Source organism: Ambystoma mexicanum, chromosome 1p (genome assembly GCF_040938575.1).
Source record: "Ambystoma mexicanum isolate Mex_15411 chromosome 1p, UKY_AmexF1_1, whole genome shotgun sequence".
Taxonomy (NCBI): domain Eukaryota; kingdom Metazoa; phylum Chordata; class Amphibia; order Caudata; family Ambystomatidae; genus Ambystoma; species Ambystoma mexicanum.
The window spans coordinates 53,547,804-53,566,423 of NC_090921.1; the positions used below are offsets into that span (position 1 = coordinate 53,547,804).

The 18,620-nt window shown below is 47.0% G+C and overlaps 1 long non-coding RNA gene across 1 annotated transcript in view; it reads right to left on the minus strand.

Moving 5' to 3' along the window:
• Nucleotides 1-678: 678 nt before the first annotated feature.
• The window catches only part of LOC138580422 (uncharacterized), a 47,501-nt gene continuing 29,559 nt past the window's right edge, over nucleotides 679-18,620 (minus strand). Inside the window, exon 3 of the long non-coding RNA XR_011304309.1 lies at nucleotides 679-717. This is a non-coding gene — a long non-coding RNA (uncharacterized lncRNA). The remainder of the gene's footprint in view (nucleotides 718-18,620) is intronic.

Here is an 18,620-nt window from a genome sequence, read left to right on the forward strand (position 1 = left end):
GATGAGGACAAATCTCTACTTTGATTTGTCGTTTGGGGTATGCACTGATGATAACGACTCACATAAGTATACATTGCAAACAATATGTTTGTTGAAGGAAGTTTATAGTTATTTCATATATGTTAAAAGAGAAACAATTAATAACTTATATACAGTGATGTAATATTATGAAACATTTTCCCTTATGAAAATGTATTCAATGGACAGAAGAACTTTGTTAAAGGGGCATAACTGTTATGGTGTACCCCACCCTGGGCACTCCTGAGGAATTTCTGTGCCCCAGCAGTTAGCTAGTCTCCTGCCACCTTGGGAAACGCCTGGCAAGTAGATACCAGATTTAAGTATGATGTATTATAACAGCCACATATGTTATGGCTTGCTCACTTTCACCCTTCAGATTAAAGACATCACAAAAAATGGTGTTACCATTTCCAAATGCTTCCAAACGCTACACGTTATTCTGACCTTCCTTAATAGGACAAAAAAAGTAGAGGCATTCAGAGCCTTAATACTCTTTCATATGTATCACTGCTGCGGTTTATACTGAGCTCTCCTCACCTCTAAAGGCAAAACCCTCCAGTTTAACCTATTCAGAAATAGGCCACCAAGATCATTCAGCTCTCCTCATTTACTCCATATTCCAAATCAGTACACAGAATAAAGACAATGGACACTTACCTGAAGATTGGGATCCATAGTTGCCTCCATAGTTGCCTGCTAGAAGAGGATTGCAAGACAAAGTTGAGCCATTCTTTGCTTGAATTGCATATAGACTTGCTCGTATTAGTAATGTTCAGTACCAGCAACGTATAACATTAGAAACCAGATGTACATATAATGTGTATCAAAAGTCACATATGTTAGGACTTGCTGTCATTCACTCTTCAAATTCAAGATACCACAATGAAATTGTGCTACTCCTTCCACATGCTACAACTCACTCTGCACTTCCTTAATATGTCACATAAAGTGAGGTGCCCCGAGCCAAAATAGATCACTGCTCCAGACTATTCTACTATTCTTGTTTCTACCCAAAGCCTTGATTCTGCAGTTACAAGATATTCAGAAAAGGATGGCCCGGTTCATTCAGGGCCTGAGAGGAAACCTCCACATCTTAGTAGTCCTCAGTTCCCGGCATCAACTCCCAGAAGACAAACACATTTCTATAAAATCCTTGTGTACCGTTCGCTAAGTGTACTGGGATGTTGGCGAGGATATATTCATTGGAACCTCATCATGCACTGCCCTCCCAGGGTCTTGTGATCAGCAAACTACTTTGCACTTGTCATTGACAGTAGGAGAAAGTCAGAGTCAAACTGTGCAGCACTGCGGGTGGATGCTTATGGAGCAATTTCTTTAGCTCCATGAAATCATTGTGCACCCATCTGCACTTGGCCTCACACTTCTCAGGTGTAGGATTCTCCTTGATCCTGATTGCACCAGATTGGTTAAACAAGATACTGCTGCAGACTGCATCTGCACTTGGCCCCAGATTTTGCTGTGTGTGCACCATGGATGAAGCACATGTAGCGTAGTTGGCGTGATTATCCAGGTTCAGGCTTTTCCTGCATCTTAACGCTGTGCGTTGCAAAAATGAACGATTGCTGTAGATTTAATCTGCACTTGGCTACTCTAAAGGCTTGGCCCTAACTTACTGAAAAATACCTCGGCTGCTGGTCGTCAGGGTGGTTGTCCACGAAAAAAGTCTTCAGCTGGGCAACTCTGCCCTGCACTGACTCTACCGCTAATCAAAAGAAGGTTTTAATAAACAGAAATAGCTCCAGGATAATGACTTCCTTCTCCTGGTAAACTGTGTCAATCTTAGTCTGTTCATCAACAATCATTTGCAATGGCTTCTAATTCGACAAAAGGTAAGAGCAGGAGAATGACTCCTTCTCCTGGCCTCAGCGGCTAAGCCTTAAGGGCTGTCTCCAGGGAGTCTCTGTTAACATTCCTTATATGTTCTTTGTGTTCTTCCCGGGGATTTTACCTGACTTGACCAAATGTCCAGCAGATGGTTCTTTTCAGCACTATATATATTCCGATACTTCCAATGTATTCTTCTTTATTAACTAAACAGGGGAGACCACTCCCAAAGTGGTCTTGACTTCTTCTAGTATTCCCACCAACACTATTGTTGGAGAGACTACTCTAGTAACTTCCTTGGTTTAGAATATCTATCTTATGATTATTGTGAAGTGGGAGATTACTACTGATGCACTCTTTAATCTTGGTATTGGTTGTTTCCCTGGACCCCACTATGTTGTTCAGAAGCTCCTGGGAACTTGTCTCTGGTTCTTCCCAGGTTCTCAGGTTTTTCATTCCTCAGTCAACACTTCCAGCATCTATTCTTTCAGGCTCTTGTTTGAATATGTGCCTCCCGGAGTCTTTGGTCTGACAGCCTCGGCGTCCGTGTTCGACCTCATGGTCCAACTCCCAGAGATCATGGCACCGCATGGACTTCCCCGATCCTTAAGTGAGTCGGCTCCCGGTCGGCTCACATACTGCTTCCTCTGCTGCTGCTGCTTCTGCTTCTCGTTACCTTCTCCTCAGGGGACCAGCTCCTTCGCAGAGCTGTCATGGTTCGAGGTTCAAACTTCCCGGGCTCTGCTGGCTCGATGCCAGCTGTTTATTTCCTCAAGTCCTTTTTTGTTTTTTTGTCTTGTAGCTGGTTCCTCCCCAGCACAGTGCCAAAGTCCCTCCTTTGTGTCAGTGAAGTACTTTACATAACTCTTCGGTGTACTGTCTGGACCTAAAAGAGGCATAGGTTGCATAATTCCTTCAATGTTCCTCTCTGAACTGTTGGAGGAGATAAGTCATTATAACTGTGTCTGTATTTTCCATTCTTATTGTCTCAGTGATGTCAAGTCTTAAACAAGGAAGGAAGGGAATATTGCAGTAAAAAACAGTTGTGCGGGGGCATGGCTAGGCAGCACCTTAAAATGGGAAATTTTTGCCTAATTTGAGACGCATGAAAAGCCACTGATGCTGTGGACAAACTTGGGGACAGAATCGGATCACATGAAGCTTGATAGCAGAATCTGAACATGACCAGCAGCAGCCGTGGGGAGAAAAATGGCAGCGAGCGCCATCTGAGGAGAGCTACAAGCGAAGGGGGCTGACCCGCCGCCCGTGGACCGTGACGCTCTTCTCCTGAGGGTGACTCAGTGACTCGACACGGGAGGGGTCCCCCCGCTGCTTCTGCTGCGAGCTTGAGGAGAGAGCAGAGCAGCGGTCCGTCGGGACCAAGAGTCTTCCCCTTGGGGAGCCCAAAGGAGGGGGGTGGGCGGTGCCGCCGGCAGACTCTGCTTTGCGGCTTACCTAGAAGCAGGGCGGGCCGCTTATAGAGACGATCTTCGTGGAGTGCCGAGACTGCAGAGTTCTGAGGGAGTGAGCAGGAGCGGGCTGGGGACTTCGATCTGCTGGACCCGTGTCACGGCACTGCCCTTGAGAGCCCGCCCTTGATGGACCCTGGCGGCGTGTGGACCCAGGCCTCCCCCTGAATTGGTTAGAGGGGAGGCGGGAGACCATCAGGGTATCCGGGTGCCGGTCTAGGTGGGGGCTCTGCCTCACCGGAGCCTGCTGCTCAGTTCCCCTCTTGGGAGGTTGCTTGGGGTGGCGCACATGATATGCATCTAGCCCTGGGGAATGCTGGCTCGGGGAGGAAGACACAGAGGCACCCGGTCCTTTCTCTCAGGACCAAGTTGGTGGATGCGCGAATGCCGTGAGGGAGAGACCTCGACCCCCTCTGCATGCCTAAACGTCCATGAGCTGGAGACCCACCGGGAGCGGCATTACTGAGCCTGAGTGCAACACCGCCCCAGGGTTGGGGGAGACGAATCTCTGAACAATATTGATACTGCAGCATCCCCAAGGGACCGTTTAAATCCCCCAGGAGCCAGGAATAAATATAATTTACACTGTCCGCCTACTCTGCAGACGCTGGTTCTTTTCACCTGGTGCCCCACGCTCCTCCAACTGCATTGGGCTCAAACACAATAGTCCTCAGCAATCACCTCGGCAATCAGGAATGCCCAAAGCAGGGATAAAAAAGAAGGGACACAGCAGTTTATTTGACACCACAACCTGTGGACCGATTACCCACATATACGATTACGGCTGTGATCCAACCAGTATCATCCCTAATTCGAGCACAAAGCACGGCGATGTCCAAGGAGGAGCTAGAGCGAATGCTCAGATCATTCAAACAAGACATTACACAAGAGATTAAAGAAGAAATCAAGACCTCCAAAGACCCTTTGGCTCAATCCCTCACAGACCTTATTTCCCACCTCGGCGGGATAGAGTCCAGGGTCAACGACATGGAAAACACAGTATGCGAACAATCCCATAACAATGAGGCCCTTACAGAAAGAGTGAAGATCATTGAGGAGCAGTTGGTAGACATATCGGCAAAGCAGGCTGATTTGGAAAATAGATTGAGATGGAATAATATACGCCTCTGCGGTATCCCCCGACAGATCCCGGACCAAGGATTAACCGAATATGTCGAGGCATTGTTCAGATCCCTGCATGAACTCTCGTCAGGTGAAGAGTTACAACTAGACAGAACCCACCGGGTTTATTCATCGGCCCAACTTAGAAGGAACCTGGTGCCAGACGTGCTTAACCGAATACACTTTTTCCGCCAGAAAGAAGCAATCATGGCGGCAGCCAGGGCCTCGGACACGATACATTTCCAAAGCATGAAGGTCCAACTCTTCCAAGACCTGGCCCCCTACACGTTAGCATGCAGGCGGCGCCTACAAAAGGTAACCTCTTGGCTGAGAGCCCATAAAATCCGCTATCGCTGGGGATTCCCCTGCAAGTTGATATTCGGCTTCCAAAACCAACACTACATAATCTCCTCCGAAGAAGAGGTGAGAGCCCTTATGTCAGAAACACTGGATAACAGCGAGCCGAATCAACACGCTCAGAATACAGATGGGCCCACTTCGCACTCCTTTCTGAAAACTGGAAGAGGGAAAACTCGATGGCGACACATATCTGTGGCAAACTCGAGTCAGGAACCGGGCTCAGAGAGGGCAGCCTCTGCCCCGGGGGGACAACAACCCTTTCACCGTGAGAACAGGAGGACTGGGTGGCCACCTGACCTGTTTGTACTGCATTAAAAGTTTATTTCTGTGAGGACACGGTCACCCTGAGGATCTCCATGGTGTCACTCTTTCCTCGAAGCCAAAATGGACCCCATGTTGCCAAATGGAGGTTCTTGTCACATGAAGATGTCTGCTCCCCTTTCCTTGTTGGATGCTTTCAGGGACACCCTATCTTCAACCTTGGGACGAGGGATGGAGGAGAGAATGATCTGTCAAGTTATGCAGGCCCCCACCACCGTCGCATGCTCTGCCTGGCTGCATCCGGGTGCGTTAGAAATGTCCACTTGATACTCGGCTTGGGCGCCTGAGTGGATGGTGCCCAATAGACTCAAGTCTTGGTTAAAAGTTAACTCTGATTGTAGAAATAGTACCCTCTTAGATGGAAACAATTTGGCTTTTCTGTTTGACTTGCTATCATTTTGATTATTATTATTTCTTTTTCAAGTATAACCAAAAGCTTTTTAGTTGGTATTTTTACCTCTCTCTCTCCGGGGACCTTCCACAGGCCACAGTGTAATGAAATCTCTGGTTAGACACCTCTCTCCCAATCTCCTGGGGGGAGGCCATGTGAAGGGAAGACTCATGCGCTGAATTATGGCAACCCCGAGTTATAGATGCATTTCCCTTAATGTGCAGGGCCTGAACTCCCCCCTGAAGCGGAAAGTACTCCTCAACAGATTAGTGTCCCTAGATGCAACATTTTTATTCCTTCAAGAGACTCACTTGCGGCCTGAAGACGAATTCCTCCTCAATGACAGGCGTTACCCCACTAAATTCTTTGCCTCAAGTGGGCTGAAAAAATGAGGGGTTGCAGTTTTGGTGCGCCAAGGGATTTCCTGAATTTAATGGTTGGAGTTACTTCATCTCCGGGCACAGCTTGAGTGGCTCCTGAAATCAAGTCTGTTCAGTGCTTAATGAGGTGGGCCTTTCGCCGAGGGGCTGGTTCATTGCATATGGGGGTCGGCCAGAACATCAATAATCCCTTTGCCTACATATACCTACTTTTGTTGATTGTGTTTACCGAACCTATATATTTTATACTTTCATATTGAATTGATTTGGATTAAATATATTGTTTGCATACATGTAAGTAGGAAACACTCATTACATCCATTAAGTCAAGAAAACTAATTTAATATTACATCCAATATAGACACATATTAAATATAAACCTAAAATGAACATACTTTGGGCCTAATTCAGAGTTCGCTGGTATCTGGCTATACCCCCAGGATACTGGCAATCAGAATAGTTGTTACCGGCAATTGGTCTGCCAGCATTACCGGCAGATTACAAGTGCTGGTAAGAGTTGTAAATCCCCATTCCATGGAGTCCTGCAGGACTGCATGGGGGGATTTTCCTGGCATTACCGGCACTGGTAATTACTGGCTATTTCTGCTGGTGGGGCGGTGGAATAACCTTCAGCTCTTAGCTGTGAGGGTGCCTTAGGTAATTTCAGCACCCCCAGCGGAACATTTGGAGTTTGTATCAAGGAAATCATCTCTCCAAGCATAAGGTAAGCCCACAGAATATTTATTTATTTATTTGCATTCATATGGCATGCACACAGCCCGGGGGCATCAAGCCACTTTTACAAGATAATGGCTTAGTTACAGTGCATAGATAGGCGGCTAGGTAACATTTGCTCACAGGATAACATGGCTTGGCTGTATTAATAGCTAGGTGCCTGGGTTAAATTGGCCCATACCTGCGTTTAGATAAGACAGATTGGTTATGCATGTGATAGCGCAGCACAGGGTTACAGTTTGAGCTGCATATCATGCTTCATTGTCAATAGGATACATTTGTTTGACATTACACATGGAGTGGTAGCTGGGTAGAGGCCTTAGGTCGGTGTGGGTGACTTTTTAGGCAAACTGTCATGTTTTGATTGCTTAGAGGAAGGTGAGATGAGAAGACTCAGCACTGAGGACACGTGGCAGTGAGTTCCATTGCCTGGAGGCAATGAAGGGGAAACTCGCCCCTCCCCCTCTGGCACGTTTAACTCTGGGAACAGGCAATAGATTGGCATATGGTGTTCTTGTGGGTCAATGATACCAACAATACTTGTAACCTTTTCATCAGTAGTCGGAAAATATACATTTACTACCAAGATCTGAAAATGCATGCATTTAGAACCAAAGTTAACAGCAGGCAAGACATACAGAGACTTAGGGTCTCATGAGAACGGTCTTAATTCAAATTGAGTACGAGCTCTAATAGCTAACCCTCCTCTAGGTCGGCATGTGGCCTCTCGACAAAACACTTTAAATCTGTCAATATTAAGTTGTTTGATAAGCCAAATTTCTTGTAAAAGAAGGCCCTCACTAGGATGCTCCAAAATGGAGCGATTGCCACTGGTGTTCCAACAAAGCCAATTCACATGGTCAGCTTGAGTAGTTTGTCAATTACCATTTGCCCCCAGTGTGTCAGGAATTCAGTGTATAACCTCCTGCTGATTAAAAGCAACCTCCCAAGTGCGTTATAAAGAGGCATGCAGGCTAGATCTTTCTGTGCCTGTCATTTGAGAGGGCGTATTTAAGTTAACTCTATGAGTCGGAAGGCTGAGATTGATAATATCAGGAGTTTTAACTGTATGCTGCAACCCGTGAGTTCCAAACCTAACCTAAACAATTCTGTGATACAAGAGCACAATAATGAAACAATAGTAGGAGAAATACATTTGATCAAGGCCCAATTTTAGGGCTATCAACAGTGGTCACCAGCATATGCATCATATCTAGAGTGCTAATATTGACCAAGCGTGGCATTTTCTGCTCCAATTCTAATAAGAAGGTCTGATTTAAAAAAGGGCTACCTCAACGTGGACTAAGCTGTATCAATTTAACCCATTTACCCATTTACCCCAGGGAAATATCTCACTATGGGCCTTAATGTTGAAGATGCCCAATGTAGTGGCATGGAGGAATTGAAAGGCGGGATAGCATTGTTGAGGAAAGGGGCAAAGTATATTTAGGCATTTGCCGTTGCTCGTTTTGTTAAATGGTTGATTCATGTTATCAGTATCGTGACTGTACACAGCAGAATAGTTGTTGGATGCCCCCAAAGCTTCCATATCAGAGGTTAACTAGCAATGGAGTCACTGAGGCAGTCTACCCAGGTAACTTTACTCCAGATTGAGTGACTCCTGAAAGGAATCATTTATCCCTGTAAAAGAACTTTCTGCACAGTACCATCCCCTTCAGTCCTAGTAATCACGGTTTTCTTTATAAGTATGGGATGACCTTCTTGTGGTTGAGTGGGCAGGAGCTACAACTGAGGAGATGCTAGTGAAGTCATTGATAGTGCGCAGCTTGCGCTTAATGCGCTTCCTTCGAAAAGATGTGCAAGAGCGATACCAGGAATCAGGGGCTTCCCGGCTTCAATACTAACAGTAGAGGCGGCTACGATCCCTGGGGTCTCGCTAAGAGGCACTCCCTGAAAAGTAAATGGATCTTGATTCGCACAAATTAAAAAGAGTTTGATGAAACCTTGGCAGGAGCATTGTTCACAGCTTCCACCCCAATGATGCTGGTAGTAACAGCCAAAGAGGAATCAAGAGTGTGTATCGAATTACATCCAATTATGACGTCAACATCGTTGGATAATATGTATTTTAAGTCATGTTGCTCTTGAGCTATTTCTGAGCATTATGTTAACAGTGCTTCTATATAAGCCGACAAAGAGTTCATAGATAGAGAAGGCAAAGAACTGTTGGCAGGTTCGAAAAGGGAGACATTTCATCTTCTCTGACAGAGTCTGATGAATCCGATGATGACATCAGCCTTTGCTGGTCTGGGCTTGCAGAAAGATTCGTAACTATGATGTTGTCAAACTGTCATGATCTCTGCTTCCAAAAGGTCAGGGTTTTCCCAACTCCCTTGGAAGCAGATCCATAACCCAGGTTCCGAGTGCCAACCAGTCCCAATTGGGACCTTTTGGACCCAGTCCTGGCGCCAGTGGCACCAGGCTCATAAATATGCCCAGTCCCAGCGCTGGAAGCGCCGGGCTCATAATGCTTGGGTGGACTTACCTGCAGCAGACCATGCTGCTTACTTGCCTGCCAGTTGAGCCTCTGATCCTCTTCTGTTTGGAACTACTTTTCCTGTTGGTTGGGGCAGGAGCCACTCCCTAGATTCAGAACACTGGAACTCTTCTGGAAAGCAGGAACTCTTTTCTTACCTAGGCGTGGCTGTGGAAGGAGACACCTAAGCACTACAGGAGGCTATTTAAACCACACCCGATGGATGAATCTTGCTTTGCGTTGTTCTGCATCCTCTGCAGCAGAACGCTCATCGTGTCTTCTGCATCTGATCCTGGGCCTAAGGAAAAAGGCTTACCATCCTGAATCCAGTCTTCAACAACACCTATAAAGACAAGAAAGAACAGGTTAGCATTACGGTCTTCAGTGACAGCTCTTCACTTACCTGGTCCATCGGCTGTCACCAACGCCTCGCGCTGCATTCCGGCATCTGAAAGACAAAGGCTTACCTACTCTTCGTGCGCTCCGGAGGTCTTCACACTACATTCCGGCATCTGAAAGACAAAAGCTTACCAACTCTTCGCACGCTCCGGAGGCCTTCGGCGCTGCATCCCGCATCTGAAAGACAAAACAAGGTGCGTTTAAAGACATTGGGGAACTTTAATACTCACGTGCCATTACTCCTTTCCACATCTAACCCAGTGGGTATTCCGGCACCCTGCAGCTGCTCCGAACTTGTACCTGCAAAATAAAAAGACAGTTAGAGCGCATCGTGAAGCAGGCAACAAGCGCTTACTTACGTGCTTCCAGGAGCTTCTATTCATCACACGGGCTCCATCTTCAACTCACTTCAGCCCGTCATCCGCCATCGCCGGAACCCTGCAAAACAAGAGACATCATTACTAAAGACTTTAAAGACATTAGAATTACTCGAAACTTACCGTTCGTGCAGTAAACGACGGACAGCAGTCCTCTGAAGTCAAGAGGCCTGCTCCCCTTATCCAGTGAAGAAACTGGTTACAGCACCCTGCCCCGAGGCAGATGGAGAGCACAGCGTTCACTTACCTAAGACATCTTACCCTTCGAGTCAGACATACAGTGCACAGAGGTCCAGCCCAAAGAGCCAGCCGTGTGTTACACATCACCTTTGAAGATACAGTATACGCCCAGTCAAGACTGGCGCCTCTACGGGAATCAGGTGAGCGTTACAGAACGCAAAGCCTACCACAAAACTCCCATCCAGGTGCTATGGAAACCTCGGATACCGACCAGCTAGCCCAGTTACTTGGGGAACTAAGGGCAGAAGTGCATGCAGCCCGTCATGAAACGAACGCTCTAAGAAGGGAACTGATTATTTCCAAGGAGCGAACAGATGATCTCGCTAGACAATTGCTACAGTCACAAGCCGGACAGACCCCGTTACCCGCATCTGGGGGAAATCTTCCTTCTACATCCTCTATGAATCCAGTGCAGATCAACCTACCTGGGAATGTACCTCTGGCTCCGCCTGAACGATTTTCTGGTGACCCAAAGAGGTTTGCAGTATTTATCAATCAGTGCCGGTTGCATTTCTTATGCCGGCCAGCAGCCTTTCCAACTGATCAAGCTAAAGTAGCTTTCGTGCTTTCGTACCTTAGTGGCAATGCGGCAGACTGGTCGATCCCTCTAGTAAATCAAGATGATCCGGTCCTCCATGATTTTCAAGCTTTTCAGCTCAGTATGGAAAAACTGTTTGCAAGACATTCACAGGGGCAGGCCTTGGACAATGAGCTTCTTTCATTGCGACAAGGTAATCAAGACCTTTTGGCTTATATTGCGTCTTTCAACAGACTGATAGTGGAAACTCAATGGCCTGAGGACAAAAGGATTACGCTGTTTTATAGAGGTCTACGTGGAGAGCTCAAAGATGTGTTAGCCCAAGTAGTGAATCCCCCACAAGATTGTTCGGACTATATAGACTTAGTCGTTCAAATAGATCACAGACTGCAGAACAGGAAGGCCGATCGTTCCAAGTTTGATGCTCGAGTATTTTCCAAACCGCCAACTCCTTCCAAAGGAGTAGACTCCGGGGAACCCATGCAAATAGGGGGTCTGAAAGGTCCTCTAACACAAAAGGAGCGGGAAAGGAGAAAACAGTTGCAATTATGCCTCTATTGCGGAAACTCAGGGCACTTTCTTCGAGACTGTCCGGTGAAACCTGCCAAGAAGGCAGTAGGAGCTGCAGTTACCAAAGTTACAAACTCTGAGCAGGGAAACGACCTCGCCCGACAAGAATAGAGGTCCTCTTGCCGAGCGTGAAAACCAGTTCCGTGACCTCGCATTTCATGATACCTATGGTCCTCATTAGCCCTGATAATCCAGATCGATTACATGCAATTGAAGCTTACGTCGACAGCGGTGCCATCGGCAATTATGTGGATCATGAAATGGTTTTGAGGATGAATCTAACTCTTTGTCCCAAGGCTATAAGGACGTCATTACTACGGTGGATGGTACGTAGATAGCCTCCGGGCCAGTAATGCATACCACTCAAGAGGTGACGCTCTTAAGTCAAGATGGACACCATGAGAAGATTGTGTTCGATGTGATCAAGGCCCCTCAGTTTCAGATTATTCTAGGAATACCTTGGTTAGAGAAACACAATCCTCTGATCGATTGGCGAGCAAGAACGGTCCAGTTTCCAGAATGTGTCTCTACTTGTCACCCTCCACCTGGTGTTGCACTGGCAGCAATTTCTTCAGAGACTCCCCAGTTACCTCCCGAATACCTAGAATACCAAGATGTTTTCCGGAAGGATCAGGCTAACTCTCTACCTCCTCATAGGTCTTATGACTGCCAGATAGACCTGATACCTGGATCTACTCCTCCTTGTAGTAGAATGTATGCCCTCACCGAGCCTGAGAACCTTCACCTTCGACAATACCTGGATCAATACCTGGCAAATGGGTTTATTCGTCCTTCCAAGTCCCCTGCTTCTTCAGCTTTGTTCTTCGTTCCAAAAAAGGAAGGAGACCTTAGAACTTGTATAGATTATCGCTCCCTGAACCAGATCACCGTTAAGAATAGATATCCGTTACCTTTGATCCCTGAACTCCTGGACCAAGTCAGAAAAGCATGCATATATACAAAGCTGGATCTTAGAGGAGCTTACCACTTGGTACGAGTAAAAGAGGGCGATGAATGGAAGACGGCCTTCCGCACCAAGTATGGGCTATTTGAATATCAGGTCATGCCCTTCGGACTTTGCAATGCCCCGGCCGCCTTTCAATATTTTATGAACGATGTCCTCAGAGAGCTCATAGACGTGTGTGTTGTTGTTTACATTGACGACATCCTCGTTTATTCTTCATCGGAATCTGAACACCGGAAACACGTGAAAATGGTCCTCGAAAGATTGCGTCAACACAAACTTTTCGCTAAGTTGGAAAAATGTGTTTTCAACGTGACTGAAGTTGAATTCTTGGGATTCATATTATCACCTGGCGGAGTGCGTATGGATTCAAAGAAGGTCGATGCAGTTCTCAAATGGCCATCACCATCCTCCGTAAAAGGTGTGCAAAGCATGTTAGGCTTCGCTAACTTTTACCGCAGGTTTATCCCCGAATTCTCTCGAATAGTCCAGCCCATCACTGCCTTGTTAAAGAAAAACAAACGTTTTGAATGGTCTACCGAGGCGGAACAAGCTTTCCAGGATTTGAAGACTAAATTTATCTCTGCACCAATCTTAAAACACCCTCGCCCCGAACTCCCCTACATCGTGGAAACTGATGCTTCAAGCCTTGCCATGGGGGCAGTTCTATCACAAAAGGACCCGGTAACCAATCAGTTGCATCCCGTGGCATTTTGGTCCTGCAAATTCTCGCCTCCTGAAATCAATTACACGATTACTGACAAGGAACTTCTGGCTATCAAGTCTGCCTTTAAGGCTTGGCGGCATTATATGCTGGGGGCCCGACACACCGTTACTGTGATTACGGATCACCGAAACCTGCAATATTTGAAAACCGCAAAAGCCCAATCCTCTAGACAACTCCGTGTGGGCATTATTCTTTGCGGAGTTTGACTTCATAATTACCTATCGACCTGGTACAAAGAACGGTAAAGCTGATGCCCTTTCTCGGATGGGAGTGGAAGAACACTTGATCAACCCTAAACCTGTACCAAACATTCCCGAACAAAGAATTCTGGGTTTAATCGCCACAGAATCCATAGAGGAAGTTAAGGCTAAAGCCAGGCAACTTGTAACTCCAGCAGACATACAGAATTGGCATCTGCAGGGAAAGGACTTTGCAGTAAAGGACAACTTATTGTATTTCCAAGAACGATTATACCTACCCAGCACAGATTTACAGAAAAAAGTAATCTCTTGTTATCACGATTCTTTAATGGAAGGACATCCCGGTATGGCCAAGACCTCAGAAAAGATCAAGCGCTACTTCTGGTGGCCGTCTTGGAAAAAAGATATCAGAGACTTTATAATGTCCTGTGGAGTATGTGCCCAAAACAAGAGTCAAAAGGAAAGACCAGCAGGCCTCTTACGCGCTATTGACATCCCACCTCGCCCTTGGCATACGCTTTCTATGGACTTCATCACCGATCTACCTCCATGCTCCGGATACAATACGATTCTAGTTATCGTGGACTTATTCTCCAAGATGGCGCATTTCATTCCGCTCAAAGGCTTGCCAACAGCAGCAACTCTGGCCCGAGAATTTCTCGAAAACATCGTCCGACTGCACGGTTTTCCTTCGGTTCTAATTTCAGATCGAGGTAGTCAATTTATTTCTCATTTTTGGCGAAGTTGCTGTCGGTCGGCTCAAATTGATGTGAGACTATCGACCAGTCACCACCCTCAGACCGACGGACAAACCGAGAGGACCAATCAAACTCTGGAACAGTATTTACGCTGCATGCTGCAACAAACTGAAAAAACTTGGAAAGACATCCTTTGGATAGCCGAATATGCCTACAATAACTCTGTCCATTCGGGAACTGGGAAAACCCCGTTTTTTCTTTTGTACGGCAGTCACCCTCGAACCTCGGAGTTGGATCCCCTCCAAGATCTTGAAACACCAGCAGTAGACTACCTGCATTCTACAATCACCCAAGCCTTTAAGGAAGCTGTTTCTCACCTTCAAAGGGCTAAAGAACAATACAAGAAAGGAGCAGATCAACATCGGAAGGAAGCCCCTCAATATCAAGTAGGGGATCAAGTCTGGTTATCCACCAAATATCTACCTCTAAAAGGGCCACGCACATTCAACCCAAGATACCTTGGTCCCTATTCCATCACTACCATAGTAAACCCAGTAGCGGTCAAGTTGGACTTGCCCCCGCACATGAAGATACATCCGGTCTTCCACGTCTCTCTATTAAAACCCGTGCAACCTCAAACCCGACTAACTAAATCTCCAAAACCTATCCTAGTTGATGGAGAACTCGAGTTTGAAGTCAAAAGCATTCTGGACTCCAAGATCTCCAAATCTAAACTATTTTACCTAATTGACTGGAAAGGCTACGGCCCCCAAGAGAGATCCTGGGAACCTGCTGAATATGTCCACGCTCCTCGCCTAATCAAAAGATTTCACCGAACATTTCCTGACAAGCCAAAACCCCCGGAGAAGCCCGGTTTGGGAGGGGGCTTGAGGGGGGGTACTGTCATGATCTCTGCTTCCAAAAGGTAAGGGTTTTCCCAACTCCCTTGGAAGCAGATCCATAACCCAGGTTCCGAGTGCCAACCAGTCCCAATTGGGACCTTTTGGACCCAGTCCTGGTGCCAGTGGCACCAGGCTCATAAATATGCCCAGTCCCAGCGCTGGAAGCGCCGGGCTCATAATGCTTGGGTGGACTTACCTGCAGCAGACCATGCTGCTTACTTGCCTGCCAGTTGAGCCTCTGATCCTCTTCTGTTTGGAACTACTTTTCCTGTTGGGTGGGGCAGGAGCCACTCCCTAGATTCAGAACACTGGAACTCTTCTGGAAAGCAGGAACTCTTTTCTTACCTAGGCGTGGCTGTGGAAGGAGACACCTAAGCACTACAGGAGGCTATTTAAACCACACCCGATGGATGAATCTTGCTTTGCGTTATTCTGCATCCTCTGCAGCAGAACGCTCATCGTGTCTTCTGCATCTGATCCTGGGCCTAAGGAAAAAGGCTTACCATCCTGAATCCAGTCTTCAGCAACACCTATAAAGACAAGAAAGAACAGGTTAGCATTACGGTCTTCAGTGACAGCTCTTCACTTACCTGGTCCATCGGCTGTCACCAACGCCTCGCGCTGCATTCCGGCATCTGAAAGACAAAGGCTTACCTACTCTTCGTGCGCTCCGGAGGTCTTCACACTGCATTCCGGCATCTGAAAGACAAAAGCTTACCAACTCTTCGCACGCTCCGGAGGCCTTCGGCGCTGCATCCCACATCTGAAAGACAAAACAAGGTGCGTTTAGAGACATTGGGGAACTTTAATACTCACGTGCCATTACTCGTTTCCACATCTAACCCAGTGGGTATTCCGGCACCCTGCAGCTGCTCCGAACTTGTACCTGCAAAATAAAAAGACAGTTAGAGCGCATCGTGAAGCAGGCAACAAGCGCTTACTTACGTGCTTCCAGGTGCTTCTATTCATCACACGGGCTCCATCTTCAACTCACTTCAGCCCGTCATCCGCCATCGCGGAACCCTGCAAAACAAGAGACATCATTACTAAAGACTTTAAAGACATTAGAATTACTCGAAACTTACCGTTCGTGCAGTAAACGACGGACAGCAGTCCTCTGAAGTCAAGAGGCCTGCTCCCCTTATCCAGTGAAGAAACTGGTTACAGCACCCTGCCCCGAGGCAGATGGAGAGCACAGCGTTCACTTACCTAAGATATCTTACCCTTCGAGTCAGACATACAGTGCACAGAGGTCCAGCCCAAAGAGCCAGCCGTGTGTTACACATCACCTTTGAAGATACAGTATACGCCCAGTCAAGACCGGCGCCTCTACGGGAATCAGGTGAGCGTTACACAAAGCCAATAGCTGCATTCGGTTGCTCATTTGTACCACCCAGTGAGTTCCTCTGTAGACCAACACACACATTCAGAAGAGAATTATCGTGGTCAATGGAGAATGATCTCAGAAATTATTTTTCCAAAATGTCTTCTTGACTGGAAGAAATGGAAGGCAAGTGAATAAATCTAGTGCTCTCATCAGACACTATTTCAGTAACGGGAAACGAGCCAGAGATTTTAGACTGTTTCTCAACAACAAGTTCTAGTTTGCCTTTTTTTGGGTGAGGAAGATCAGGTGCGTTACTGACATGACGGTCGGGCTCCGATTACGTTTTACAGCATTTCGCAAAGGAACTACTCAGCGCTTGTGTTTACATTTTTTCAATGGTTTTAAATTAATGCAGGGAATAGAAGCAGATAAGGGTGAGGAAAAGTCTACTCACCACGCACTGCAACACTGACGGCGAAGGACAATTCCCAAGAGTTCCCTAGTGGAAGTGGGGGAGGACAACGCACACAGGCCCCAGCAAGCAGGCTCTACGTGGTGGATACAGCCTCCCCACCCTGCCCAACTTAACACACTTCACCACACTTTGTGCCAACCAGCAGAACGTGGGTTACTGAGGCCCAAAATGTCAGGTAGCCCTTTCTCTGAACTCAAGGTTCTTGCCTCCCTTAACCCTTAGCATGCTGGAGTGACAGTCAAGACCTTTCCTAGCCTGCCAACCAGCAGAAGGTGGGTTACTGTGGCCCCAAATGTCAAGTAGCCCGTTCTCTGATTTCAAGGTTCTTACCTCCCATAACCCTTAACATGCTGAAGTGAGAGTCAAGACCTTTCCCAGCCTGCCAACCAGCAGAAGGTGGGTTACTGTGGCCACACATTTCAAGTAGCCCTTTCTCTGATCTCAAGGATCTTGCCTCCCAAAACCCTTAGCATGCTGGAGTGAGAGTCAAGACCTTTCCCAGCCTGCCAATGAGCAGAAGGTGGGTTACTGTGGCCAGACATTTCAAGTAGCCCTTTCTCTGAACTCAAGGTTCTTGCCTCCCACAACCCTTAACATGCTGAAGTGAGAGTCAAGACCTTTCCAAGCCTGCCAAACAGCAGAAGGTGGGTTACTGAAGCCCCAAATGTCAAGTAGCCCATTCTCTGAACTCAAGTTCTTGCCTCCCATAACCCTTAACATGCTGGAGAGAGAGACAAGACCTTTACCAGCCTGCCAACCAGCAGAGGTGGGTTACTGTGGCCTAAAATGTCAAGTAGCCCGTTCTCTCAATTCAAGGTTCTTGCTTCCCATAACCTTTAGCATGCTGAGTGACAGTCGAGACCTTTCCAAGCCTGCCAACCAGCAGAAGGTGGGTTACTGCGGCCCCAAATGTCAAGTAGCCCTTTCTCTGAACTCAAGGTTATTGCCTTGCATAACCCTTAACATGCTGAGTGAGAGTCAAGACCTTTCCCAGCCTGCAAGCAGGCTCTACGTGGTGGATACGGCCTCCCCACCCTGCCCAACTTAACACACTAAACACACTTCACCACACCTTGTGGTGCTTTGTCGTAGGTTTTAAAAGTAGTTCCCTAAAGGAACAGCAGCAAATTCCCAGGGCAAAGCAACAGGGAGTCCAACGCTAAACATGTCTTCTCGCACCAAGAGTCAGTAATCACTAAACACACTTTGCTTCACTTCACATTTAACTTAAGGGCCATCAGCGAGGTGGAATCCTTTGCGGAAATTAGCACGTGCTCTGTGTCACGCAATGCTAGTGCTGTATTACAAAACGTGGCCGTCCCTTTTGTACAATGTGAAGGAGGGAATGATTTGCAATCTTTTAGTCACAAAGCCTCCTTTCGGCAGAAGAAAATTACTAGACAAGGGTTTAAGAAAAGCCCCATTCTAAATTTAGCAGAGACCAGGTTATAAGCAAGAATAGAGAAGACGCCACAAGCTCTGGGGTTGCGGCCATTAGGCGTCACTGTGCATGAATGGCGTGTTGCCTCCATCACTGCCCTTCCGGTAATTCAGAAAACCCCCCGAAATGACATCATGGGAGAAGCGGGTTGGTCGCTAGGTGGGTGCCGCATGTAAGGGTAGAGGGGCCTGGCAGCAGCCTCTTGTCCTGCCCTGTTGTGTCCAGCAAGATTTGTTTTTCCCTCTTGCCCATCCCAGCTCCTTTGATGTCTTACTGTAAAATTCTGAAGAGTTTATTGGTTCACATTTTTCAATGCAGAATTGGTTCTTAATTTGTTCACAATGAATTACTCTGAATTGTAGTTGCTCATCTCCTTAAACTATGAAAGGCAATGTATAGTTTCTTAGTCCGTACTGATGATTTAGCTGCTTACTGTGGCAATTGATTTGATCTAGGTTTGGCATTTGTTTGACAGGCTGTGTTGACGGGGATCCAGATATCTTGCATTATATCATGGGGCCGTAGTGTGGAGTTTGTGCGACTCTGGTGCTTGTCACCTGCCCCTGCAGTCCATCATGCTGGGGCAGTTGGCTCGTACCACAGCTGCCCATGGGGAATGGG